The following is a 13161-nucleotide window of genomic DNA, read 5'->3' on the forward strand; positions in this document are numbered from 1 at the left end:
CTCAAGTACTGCCGGACAGAGGCCGTAGAGCATTACGAAGAGTGGGTGTAAATAATCGCATGAAATCAGCAGAAGGAATCAGTCGTGAGCTCCGAAGTGCTGCCAGCATTCCAGCTAACACAATGACTGTGCGTAGGAAGGTAAAAAGAATGCGGTTCAGTGGTAAAATAGCTCCTTATAAGTCAGATATTTCTGTAGTCAAAGCTAAGAGCCGCCTGAGGTGGTGTCAAGAGCGATGGCACTCCACAGTGGATGGCTGGTTTGGAGTGATGAATCACGCTATACCTTGTGGCAATGCGATGGAAAGCGCTGGATTTGGCGAATACCTGAAGAATGTGTAGAGTCAACAGTGAAGTACGGAGGAAGTGGTGATGCTGCAGCGTGCGGATGTTTTTGAGTGAGTATGGTGTGGTCCCCTTACTGCCTTTAAGAAAATGCTAAAATGCTGAAGGATATGAAAACATTTTACAGCTTTGCATGCTGCGCACAGCAGAGCAACAGTTCGGAGACGATGATTGTATTAGTGTGACACTGCACAATGTCATAAAGCAACGTATGTGAAGCATTGGTTTGTGTACAATAACATTTCTGAAATGGGCTCAGTTGTCCAGAGTTCTTACCTCAACGTAATGGAAACCTTGGTATGTTTCGCTCCAGACCACAGCATCTAACCCTCTCTGTTTTCAGCCCTTGGGGAAAATGGCTGCCATTCCCGCAAAGACATTGAACACGGAGTGCATAAAGGCGTAAGGTGGACACATCTCCTATTAATATCCTGTAACAGGTGTCCGTATACTTTTGATCAGATAGTGTATTTCATACATCAGCTTACAACAAGCGGACCTACAATTTGTTAGAAATGGTATCGAATACCATAGAGAGCATTTTACATCAGTGCCAAATATATGTGACAACTTGGAGGATCCATTTCGCCAACTCGTTGTTTTACATTATTTTTTTAATTTTGTCACTTTAGAAAATATTTAACTACAGTTTCGGAAGTTCCCTATTTGTTATCTTAATACTTTTAAGAAATGTCTTGTGGTTAAATCTTACCTTTTTCTATAACCGTTATTGTAACTAGTTCGGGAACTATGCTCCCATTTCTTGATTGTGCTTATCTTTTGGACACAAGTGTAAATTGGCCGTGACAATGTCATGTTCAAGTATACACACTATTTTTCACACCCTGTAAAGCTAAATCTGTTGCACAATTGAATTCCCTTCTTTCTTAGATTACTTTTTTCACTTTAAAGATAGCACCTGTTCGATACCGAATTTCTGAGAACTTGTTCCTCGTTAATTATTTACTCTTCGATAGTTTTTTTTCGCATAGTTTATCCTGTGTAACAAGAACGCCTTTTCCTCTGCAATTATTATCTGAAACCTGAAACGACTTTCTGCCGCTATACTGAAACACGGGCACATAAGGCGGGATTTGCAAATGATTCGCATTTCAGCGCAACCGCACAGATTAGATGGGAGTAACACCACCTACAATTTGTATCTAAGAATTTCTGATTTAGAAATCATATTCTAATGCTGATTGTTTGTGATAAGATCTTGTTATGCCTCATGTAAAAAGGACAAATGTCAATAAACAGTTGTCGGCAGTCGAGAGCGGCAGCATGGTGGCTTATAGAGATGGCAGTTTATGATACTGCGATATTGCTGCTCTCATTGGTCGGTATTCCACAATTGGTGTGTGGCGCAGAATGCTTTGTGTACCACTGCTATTTCCTCTTTTTCCAGTTCCACTAGCGAATATTTAGTGGTAAGAGCGGTTGCTGGTAAGTTCCCGTGTGTTCTCGATTCTCTCTAATTTCTACCTACGAGGTCTTCTCGTGAGATAATCGCTGGAGGAAGCAATTTATTGGTTGCCTTATGTGAAGAGAATCTGAGATAATTCTGAAATTTAACACATGTTTCTGTTGTAACCTCATCAAAATGTTTGAAACGGATCGAAAAATTTGACGCAAGCAAGACTAAAAAGCATGAAATAATTATTTAATAAAAACTTTTTTAATATAACATGTTTGAAAACAGACAAGTATAGAATAACTTCGCCTGGTCCCATACAGATTCCTAAACCCATAGAGACTGTCCTGAAAACTTGTGTTTGTGAATTTTTAATAGCTGTAAAAACTCTTGCTAATTTAAAACGAAAATCATGGGGCGCATGCAATAGACAAAATAGTAAGGCATCAACAATTATGTATTGCATACGCTCCATGTTTTTCGTAATAAATTCATAAGCACATATTTTCACGACTATCTGCATGGGGTTAGTAATCTGTATGAGGCTAGGAGAAATGTGTTATATTAAAAAGTTTTTATTCAAATAATTATTACTTACCTAAATTTACGATGTAAACTAGTAAAATGTAGTGCAAATATAAAATTCAATAAGATATCTCTGTAACATAACATTATCCCAAAATACACCTGAAGATGGGGCTGAGTCCCTAAACCCAGCCAATAAGTAACTGTACAATTGTAGCTGATGTTTTAATGATTAACATTACATGTAACAGAAGTGGATCTCCCACCAGCGAATATTTATCTTATCCATTGGTAATATCCGGTCATGGGGCTGCCTGACGCTACTTCCCAGTTACTACGATTGATGAACTCTGGTGTAAATTTTACGTAACACCGAAAGGTTACCCGTATCTGTGATAAGTCAAGTTCAGCAAATTTGTGTACTCAGTTTCGCACTCTGTATACTGCGTATCATACACAAATTTACTCTTGTATTCATCTTCCTATTCTATATACACACAATAAGAAAAATTCCCATCAATTTTGGTGATACAATTGTAATTAGTAGCAATATACAGGGTGAGTCAGGAATAATGATACATGCTGTGACGGGCAATATTATTGGTGATTCTGAAGGAGAAACGTATTTTGCACATATGTCCTATTCCGAATGGTTTTCGAGATAGAACTCTTTTAATGTACACTGTCACTCACAGGGTGACAATTATTGAACGATATGAAATAAAATTGTTATAACTTCTGAACGGTTTGCGTTAGGCCGTTCAAATTACACGGTTGGCCGCGGGGCATGATGGGAATTAGTATGCGCATGCATGGTTTGGTTCGGCAACGAAGCCCACTTTCAAATGGTTCAAATGGCTCTGAGCACTATGGGACTTAACGGCTATGGTCATCAGTCCCCTAGAACTTAGAACTAATTGAACCTAACTAACCTAAGGACATCACGCAACAGCCAGTCATCACGAGGCAGAGAAAATCCCTGACCCCGCCGGGAATCGAACCCGGGAACCCGGGCGTGGGAAGCGAGAACGCTACCGCACGACCACGAAGCCCACTTTCATTTGGATGCGTTCGTCAATAAGGAAAATTGGCGCAGTGCGTGTGTGTGTGTGTGGGAGGGGGGGGGGAGGGAGGGACTGAGAACCTGCATTCGGCGATCAATAAGTCTCTTCACTCTCAACGGGTGACTGTGCGGTGTGCAACGTCCAGACACGGAATAATCGGTGCAATATTCCTTGATGGCACGGTGACTGCCGAACGGTAGGTGAAGGTTCTGAAAGATGATTTCAGCCCCGTTATCCAAAGTGACCCTGATTTCGAAAAGATGTGGTTCATGCAAGACAGAGATCGACACCATCGAAGCAGGAGAGTGTTTAATGTCCTGGAGGAGCACTCTGAGGATCGCATTCTGGCTCTGGGGTATCCAGAGGCCACTGGTATGGGCCTCGATTGGCCGCCGTATTCTCCGGATCTGAACACATACGACTCCTTTTTGTGGACTATATTAAAGACGAGGTGTACGACAATAACCCCAAAACTCCTGATGAGGTGACAACAGTCATTAAGGAGGTCATCGACAGAATCGATGTTCCGAAACCTCAGCAGGTCATGCAGAATTTCGGTATTCGTATCTGCCACATCATCGCCAATGATGGCAGGTATGTTATAACATAAATCTGAATATCTGTACTGCCCTTCACATGTTGAATAAAGTGTTTGTAGTTTCTAACTAATTTATGTTTTTTTCATATAGTTCAATAATTGTCACCCTGTATTTTCTGTATTAAGCAATACATTGAATACAACGTACCACAGTAATGTAGAGGAATTCGAGACGAACGATTTGATACAGAACACTTGTGGTTTATGAAGTCGGGAAACTGGTCTGCAAAACCTACCTAAGCTACAGTGCATGCGCATCGTGCGAGATTTTCAATATACTCTTGTTCCCCTCGCAGAAACTATTATCCCTAGAGAAAAAAATGAATACGACCATTTTTGTAGGAAATTTAATTTAGTTTAATTTTGTACTGCGACACTTTTTCTCTAGAGGCCGCCGTTTTCGACTTATTCAAGAAAACTTGCAAAACTGACATTAACTGTATTCTGTCTCGGAAACCACTCGGAATAGGGCTTACGTCCATATGAAGCTTTTTGCTCAGAATCACTATACTGTCGCCCCGCAAAGCCTGTACCTTTCCTCGTGATACATGCTATGTGTTACTTAGCACAATGTGATTCGTGTACACCTCGATTTCAAGTGTGATTAAGATTAACGAAACCTCCTAATATCTTTGGGGAATTGTTCGTTTGTATGGCAGTAACGTTCGTATATGTTTTACAGGCGCAGCCAACGGACTGGCGCTCTGCATCTCCAGCCAAGCGGGAGCCTGCGCCACGGATGCGGTGAAACGTGGAGAGAGTTCTGCGTGGAAGATCTTGACGTCACCTGCGAGACCAGAAGCGGAACCATTCAACATTCTGTGCAGCCCCGTAAAGCACATAGTGAATATGTTGTTCAATATGTCGTTGATATTTCGACAAAATCCTGTGGACTATAGGAATCTTGAACTCAGTGCTCGTACGTACATTGTCCTTTACAGACGAAAAATCTATTGTTTCGTTGTCTTCGAACACTCAACGCAATAAACTCGTAATATTTTAGTGAAAGACAAAGTGAGAGTTTGCTAGTGGAGCATATCCATAAGTTTTTATTTGTCATAAACATTGTGCAGCTACAGTATCTGAAATGAAATCTCTTAGATAATAGTTTTGTAATACGCACGTTTATTGAAAAATAACATTATTTTATTATCTGAATTATGTTCCTTAAGATGTGCTGGTAAACCTAAGTCAAACACAAACAAATATTGTTCAACTGATAGCCTAAAGCAAGTTCCAACGTCACACCGTTGTCGCTGTCTTAGCGTTCGGAGGCCAATGAGCGATCCTGAGCTGAAGGTATACAGTTTCACACAGTTGTCTTTCTGTATCAAAAAAGGAAAAGAATCAGGTAGATGTTGAGCCTATTTAGTGTAAATTGCTCCTAATTTTCCCATCCAAACCACTCAAGTTGCCTGCTTATTATTATTATTATTATTATTATTATTATTAGAAGAATGAGAATGAACGACATTTGCTATCGACATTTTGACATCCCCTCTAAGGTCCTAAAGTAGACGCACATTCATCCTCAAATAAAACTTGCCTCTATACAGTACCGAAGTACTAGAAAGCTGAGTAACTGAAGTCATGCTCTAGAAATTACAGCGAAATGCTAGTCGACGTATTTATGGCTCCTCATATAAATGCAAGGCGATCTTCGGAAACAGTTAACTATAATAATGTGATGTCACAATTATAAACAAACATTACCGTAACAGTTTACAGTAAGGGCTTTATGATGTCCTGCACTTGTTTGGAAAATAGCATAATTTGCATTTCATTGTTAATAAGAACTTTATGATGAGCAGATATCAGAGACAACCCAGGTAAAATGAGACACACAGTTTCAGGTAAGGCAACATGACTTTTCTTGCTCCTTGTATATAAAACCATATGCCCAATTTTCTGCCATTTTCGTAACTCTGTGATTCCGGCTACTAATGATATTTCACCCATTGGTTCAAAACTGTCTGAAATCCTTCGCTAGGGGAAATGTCCTAATTGACGTTAGATTATCCTGCACTCACCCACCGCCAATTGTGATTTAAATTGTTGGTAATTGCTAATTAACCAAATAAAACAGTAAGATGAAAACTGTTCTTTGTCTAGAAAACTGAAATAATCGGTGACTTGAGCTTTTGGGAAGTTTGGGCTTGAAATGGGCTGGCAGAGATGCATGCGATGCTGGTGGCGGCTTTAACATTTGCAGAGTAGTAGAGGCGTCATCTGGATGGAAACGAGACGCGACCATTGGACATTCTGTCGTGGTGGCGGTCCGATATTTACACCACCATGGACACAATCTTCCAGATAACGATGACTTAATCAGTCTATTCCCAAAGTATTTCTATCATAATACTAAATGGCCTGGTTTTCTTACACAGCCCATTAACGCACTGCACTAAAGAATCGGTGCAATACACTATTGACGTTCCAACGAATTACACAAAAGGATACATCATATGCAACTTCGTTCCGTTTTTGACTGAATCACACCAGTATCTCACGCACTGACGCACGAATGTAACTTTTCTCTTCTCGTCGGTAAGATTGTGATCAGTAACGTAAATTTATTCATTCAACTTATCATTGCACAGTGATACAACTGCATTTTCTGCTATTTTTCAGTTATTATGAATCCTGCTGAGCAGGTCTACAAATATAAAGTTTTATGAATGAGCGCCTATATAACAATGTAAGGATAGAAATACAAATATGTCAAAAAAGACTTCAAGTTAGATATTTACTCGTATTTTATTTAACTAATATGAAATCTGTGTTTCTATGGGAGAAATGAAGTGTTGTGAAATGTTGCGCCTTAAGTCGTATCTACTAACGAAAGGTGGGAAGTAGCCTACTGCAGTTTATCACGTTTACCGTAAGTACCAAGAACATTCATTCCTTCGTTGTGCGACAGCATTTTATATTGCATTTATGTATCAGTTATTATTCCTGATGTTTACAGGGTAAACAGTAATAAAATATATAAACTTCAGGGACGGTTTCCTGACTGGAAATGGAGGGAAAAAAGGTCCTATGAACATGTGGCAGGTAACGCCTCGTTGCCAAGGTAGATGGCGCTGACGAATGAAAGTTTTTTTGACGGCGTTCTGTGTGTTCCTTGTATGTTACATACTGTGTGATTGACGCAGCATTCAGTAAGTAAGAAAGTGGTCCGGTATTCATGTCAGGAACAAGCCGAGATGGTGTTTGTGTACCCCCAAGCAGATGGAAACGGTGGAGAGGCAACACTACTGTATCGAAACTAGTACCCCCACAGATATCAACCACATCACACAACATTTCATCCCGAGCGAGGTGGCGCAGTGGTTAGCACACTGGACTCGCATTCGGGAGGACGACGGTTCAATCCCGTCTCCGGCCATCCTGATTTAGGTTTTCCGTGATTTCCCTAAATCGCTTCAGGCAAATGCCGGGATGGTTCCTGTGAAAGGGCACGGCCGATTTCCTTCCCCATACTTTCCTCACCCGAGCTTGCGCTCCGTCTCTAATGACCTCGTTGTCGACGGGACGTTAAACACTAATCTCCTCCTCCTCCTCCTCCACAACATTTCAAGTGCTTTTTGGGCGTTTATGTGATCATGGGCTCTTCCGACAGACGAACGTACAGGGAGGCAGCGGACTATGCGTACACCAGATCTGGGGGACCGGGTTCTACAAGGCAATGGGCCAACCCTAGTACAAGTTCCAGACAACTGGCTCGCTAATATGGTGTAACCAAAAGTACGATTATGTGTGAACGTTTGAATTGCATCCCATGGAGACTACTTTGAACATCTGTTGTGGCGTGGATGCGATGCACCTTTGTATTGCTCGCATTCGGGAGGACGACGGTTCAATCCCGTCTCCGGCCATCCTGATTTAGGTTTTCCGTGATTTCCCTAAATCGTTTCAGGCAAATGCCGGGATGGTTCCTTTGAAAGGGCACGGCCGATTTCCTTCCCAATCCTTCCTTAACCCGAGCTTACGCTCCGTCTCTAATGACCTCGTTGTCGACGGGACGTTAAACACTAACCACCACCACCACCACCACCACCTTTGTATTGTGTTCCGGGACGATTTGTCGTTGCACGCACACCGTCCATTTCCGGACACATGTTCATAGGACCTTTTTCCTCCATTCCCGGTCAGGAATCAGTCCCTGTAGTTTGTCGATTTTATTAATGCTCTTCCTGTATTTCCGTATTCAACGCTCTGGTTACTTCTTCCAAAACGTAGGAATATTTTAAACATAAACCAGCAACTAATAATTTTTCTTCAGTCTCAAAGCAACGAACCACAACACGAATTGCAGAAATGAACAGCTGCACATTCTCTACCTTCCGCCACGAACTCTCTCAGCACACGGTCATTCATCGTATTTTACACCTTTCCTAACAGATTTCAAATACAGCACTTCATCAGACAAGTTTATAAAACAGTTTCATCAGTTACCAAATTTGTTTACAGTCCATTAATGAACACATTTAATACAGCGTTTTATAATCAAATAGCACTTTAGGAGATATTGTACATCATTAAATCACGCTACAATTATAAGTAAACTTACTCGTGGGTAATTTCTTTATGAATGCCACCAGTTTTATCCTATCAGCTCTTGTTCTCATGTATAGGAAATATCATGTTCCTTCTTCATTCTGCTTATTCATAAAAATTTAGCATTTTTGATATTCTGTTTAAATTAACATATTTTAAATGTAATGGAAATGAAAACAAAGTTGTAATATGTGTAATTCTCTTTTTATCACGAACACATGAGTTTCTGTCTTAAATAGTCCAGTTATTCGACAAACACATAGCTACTTTTATAAAAATCTCAAAATTGTAATATACGACAGTCACTTGGCATAATATAAAAGTGCTCTATAATTTTCCGCATACTACGGCCATTCATTTCTGGTTTCTGTTGCTTGTATGTTCAAATGGTTCAAATGGCTCTAAGCACTATGGGACTTAACTTCTGAGGTCATTAGTCCCCTAGAACTTAGAACTACTTAAACCTAACTAACCTAAGGACAGCACACAACACTCAGCCATCACGAGGCAGAGAAAATCCCTGATCCCGCCGGGAATCGAAACCGGGAACCCGGGCGACTTGTATGTCCTGGCGAAATCTTTAATATTGTGCTGTATTGAAATCGCAGAGATTCTTAATAAACTACTGTGTGAAGTGTCGTCTTAATTGAAACTGTAAAGAAATGATAAAGGAAGGTTAGGATTTAGCACTGTATCGTCGATGAGGTCATTATAAATGAGCCACAAACACAAAGTACTTAAGGAAAGGGAAACAATTCGGCAATGCAGTTTTTAAAGGAATATCCTGGCGTTCGCTTTGAGCGAATTAAGGAAACAAGAAGTTAAATGTAGAGTACCAGACTGACTTGAACCCCGCTTCTGCCAAATGTGATTCGAGTGCCTTACTCCCTGCTCAATCTCCCGTGATTCACCAGTCTTTCCGGAAAAATGGTTCAAATGGCTGAGCACTATGGGACTTAACATCTGAGGTCATCAGTCCCCTAGAACTTAGAACTACTTAAACCTAACTAACCTAAGGACATCACACACATCCATGCCCGAAGCAGGATTCGAACCTGCGACCGTAGCGGTCGCACGGTTCCAGACTGTAGCGCCTAGAACCGCTCGGGCACCCCGGCCGGCTCTTTCCGGAAAGACTAACTTTATATAGTGAGGTGAAAAGAGGATTATGTCATTCTACCAGATATTTATTCAAAGCTTTCTGTTCTGTAGAAATCATAACCTCACTCTGGCGCCGTTCTTTCCTGCTTAATAGCAGTACTGGACTATGTTATTGCTTAGGCAATACAACCCACTATAGTTGTACGCCAAGGAAAAAACTAACCCTGTTCAAATATAAATAAGAAAAGAATCATTGATGTTTGTCGTAATTTCCTCTAACCGAAATGGTTTCCTGAAATTTGTTCACGTGGTAAGCTGAAAAAAAGGAAACAAATTTCGTCGATACAAGTGCGTCTGCAGCACGTTGCACTGCGCTGCAATGCAAATACTCTGTAGAAGTTTATAAACTAAGATTTATTTTTTTCAAGTCTTGAGGCAAACATTTTCGAAGGATCCTTCACAAGGCTTAGGATTCTGAACAAATAACAGATTACCTTACAGTCAAAATATTCGCTATTGACAATTTTTGAAAATTATGGTCACTGAATCTGCTGCCTTTCTCCTTTATCGGAGCACGTAAAATTGTATACATGAAAGACCCATCTTCTAAGAGCAATGGTAGTTCAAATGTCGAGTGTGTTCAATACTGGTTACGTCCGCCCCTGGCAGCTGAGTGGTCAGCGCGACGGAATGTCATACCTACCTAACGGCCCGGGTTCGACTCCCGGCTGAATCGGAGATTTTTCCGCTCAGGGATTGGGCGTTGTATTGTCCTTATCATCCTGAGTTCAACTCCATCGACATGCAAGTCGCCAAACTGGCGTCAACTCGAAAGACTTGCACCAGGCGAACGGTCTACCCGACGGGATGCCCTAGCCACACGGCATTTCCATTTCAATACTGGCTACGAAACGTGCCAGAGCGGAACTGCAAAAACATGAGGTTTCGGCGGATATACGGACTAGTCAGCGTCGCCTCTATGGATTTCCTACAATAGTTGTCGAGTCTACGTTCTCGATGGCAGTTCTTCGAATCTGGAGGTGTTGTTAGTAAATCTGTATTCTAATTTAGGATAGCGATGTTCGGGGTCATAACAGATAAAATATATAGGATTTGCATCGTGTAAACGATAGAAGTACACTGAAGCGCCAAAGAAACTGTTATAGACATGCGTATTCAAATACAGAGACATGTAAACAGGCGGAATACGGTGCTGTTGTCGGCAACGCCTATTTAAAACAACAAGTGTCTGGCGCAGTTGTTATATCGGTTACTGCTGCTGCAGTGGCATGTTATCAAGATTTAAGTGAGTTTGAGCGTGGTGTTACAGTCGGCGCACGAGCGATGGGTCACAGCATCTCCGAGCTAGCAATGAAAGGCGGATTTTCCCTGCGACCAATTTACGAGTGTACCGTCAATATCGAGCATCCGGTAAAACATCAAATCTCCGACATCGCTGCGGTCGGAAAAAGATCCTGCAAGAACGGCACCAACGACAACTGAAGAGAATCGTTCAACCTGACAGAGGTGCAACCCTTCCGTAAATTCCTGCAGATTTCAATGCTGGGCCATCAACAAGTATCAGCGTGCGAACCATTCAACGAAACGTCGTCGATATGGGCTTTCGGAGCCGAAGGCACACTCGTGTACACTTGATGACTGCACCCCACAAAACTTTACGCCTTGCCTGGGCCCGTCAACACCGACATTGGACTGTTGATGACTGGAAACATGTTACCTGGCTGGACGAGTCTCATTTCAAATTGTATCGAGCGGATGGAATTACGGGTATGGAGACAACCTCATGAACCCGTGGACCCTGCATGTCAGCAGGGGACTGTCCAAACTGGTGGAGGCTCTTTAATGGTGTGTGGTGTGTGCAGTTGGAGTGATATCGGACCGCTCATACGTCTAGATACGAGCCTGACAGGTGACACGCACGTAAGCATCCTGTCTGATCACCTGCATACATTCATGTCCATTGTGCATTCTGACGGACTTGGGCAACTCCAGCAGGGCAATGCGACACCCCACACTTCCGGAATTGCTATAGTGTGGCTATAGGAACACTCTTTCGAGTTTAAACACTTTCGCTGACCTCCAAACTCCCAAGACATGAACATTATTGAGCCTATCTAGGATGTCTTGTAACGTTCTGTTCAGAAGGGATCTCCATCCCCTCGTACTCTTACGGATTTGTGGACAGCCCTGTAGGGTTCATAGTGTCAATTCCCTCCAGCACTACTTCATTGATTAGTCGAGTCAATGCCACGTCGTGTTGAGGAACTTCTGCGTGTTCGTGAGGGCCCTACACGATATTAGGCAGGTGTACCAGTTTCTTTGGCTCTTCAGTGTACGATACCTGAGAATAAAAGTGAAGCACCCACGAGATAAGGTCGATTAGCAATGCAGCTTCGTATATGTACACACACCATCGACAGGTACGTAAATGATTAGAGTTGCAATTCTCTGGAATGGCCACCAGTGTGCATTATTTTTCTTCGTTTAGTGTTGCTACCAAGGTTGTTGGGGTATATAAACGGCGTGAAAAGCGTCAGATGTTGAGTAATCACCGTGAAGGACACATACTATACGGCATTGGCCTCTTACTTAGATTGCATTTATCGAGAATCTAAAATGGTTCAAATGGCTCTAAGTACTATGGCACTTAACATCTGAGGTCATCAGTCTCCTAAACTTAGAACTACTTAATCCTAACTAAGCTAAGGACATCACACACATCCATGCCCGAGGCTGGATTCGAACCTGCGACCGTAGCAGCCGCGTGGTTCTGGACTGAAGCGCCTAGAACCGCTCGACCACCGCGGCCGGCTTATCGAGAACGTCTAGCCCAGCGCGAAGTCCCAAGAAGCTGGAAAAAATTGCAGGTGTATATAAGAAAGAATAAACACGCACCCGAAAAATTACAGACCAATATCCTTAACAGAGGTTTACTGCAGGATTCTTCAACTTATTTTCAGTTCGAATACGAGAAATTTCCTTGAAACAGAAAAGCTTCTGTCCACGAATGAGCACGTATTCAGGGAGCTTTGCTCGTGCGATCCTCAGCGTGCCCCTTGCTCGTACGGTATCCTACGAACCATGGATGAAGGGCAACAGGCAGTTCCATATTCCTAGATTTCCGGAAAGCGTTCGACACTATGTCCTGTCGATGGTTGTTAACGAAGATACGAGCATACGGAATAGGTTTCAAGACATGTGAGTAGCTCGAAGACGTCTTAAATAATAGAACACGTACGTCGTCGTCGACGACGAGGATCATCAGAGACAAGGCTATCGTCGGGAGTGCCGTAGGGAAGTATAGCACAACTGCTATTATTTTGTACATGCATAAATTATCGAACGGACTGGGTAAGCCCTACACGATATTAGGCAGGTGTACCAGTTTCTTTGGCTCTTCAGTGATGTGTTCTATGTATTAAGAAAAATACAAGAAAGCCAGTGTGAAAATCAATAGATATTAGATTTGATTGTTTACGATATTGCTACAGAAAATCAGGACAAATTCAACAGCTCCTCATTATCTTAACTTGA

General features: G+C 42.0%; 1 protein-coding gene across 1 annotated transcript in view; it reads left to right on the plus strand.

The window, feature by feature from the left end:
• LOC126184365 (innexin shaking-B) overlaps window positions 1-5212 on the plus strand; it is a 408434-nt gene extending 403222 nt beyond the window's left edge. Inside the window, exon 4 of the mRNA XM_049926748.1 lies at window positions 4628-5212. The gene's annotated coding sequence lies outside the window, so the exon portion shown is untranslated. The remainder of the gene's footprint in view (window positions 1-4627) is intronic.
• Window positions 5213-13161: the final 7949 nt, after the last annotated feature.

The sequence above is a fragment of the Schistocerca cancellata genome, chromosome 4 (genome assembly GCF_023864275.1).
Source record: "Schistocerca cancellata isolate TAMUIC-IGC-003103 chromosome 4, iqSchCanc2.1, whole genome shotgun sequence".
NCBI lineage: Eukaryota > Metazoa > Arthropoda > Insecta > Orthoptera > Acrididae > Schistocerca > Schistocerca cancellata.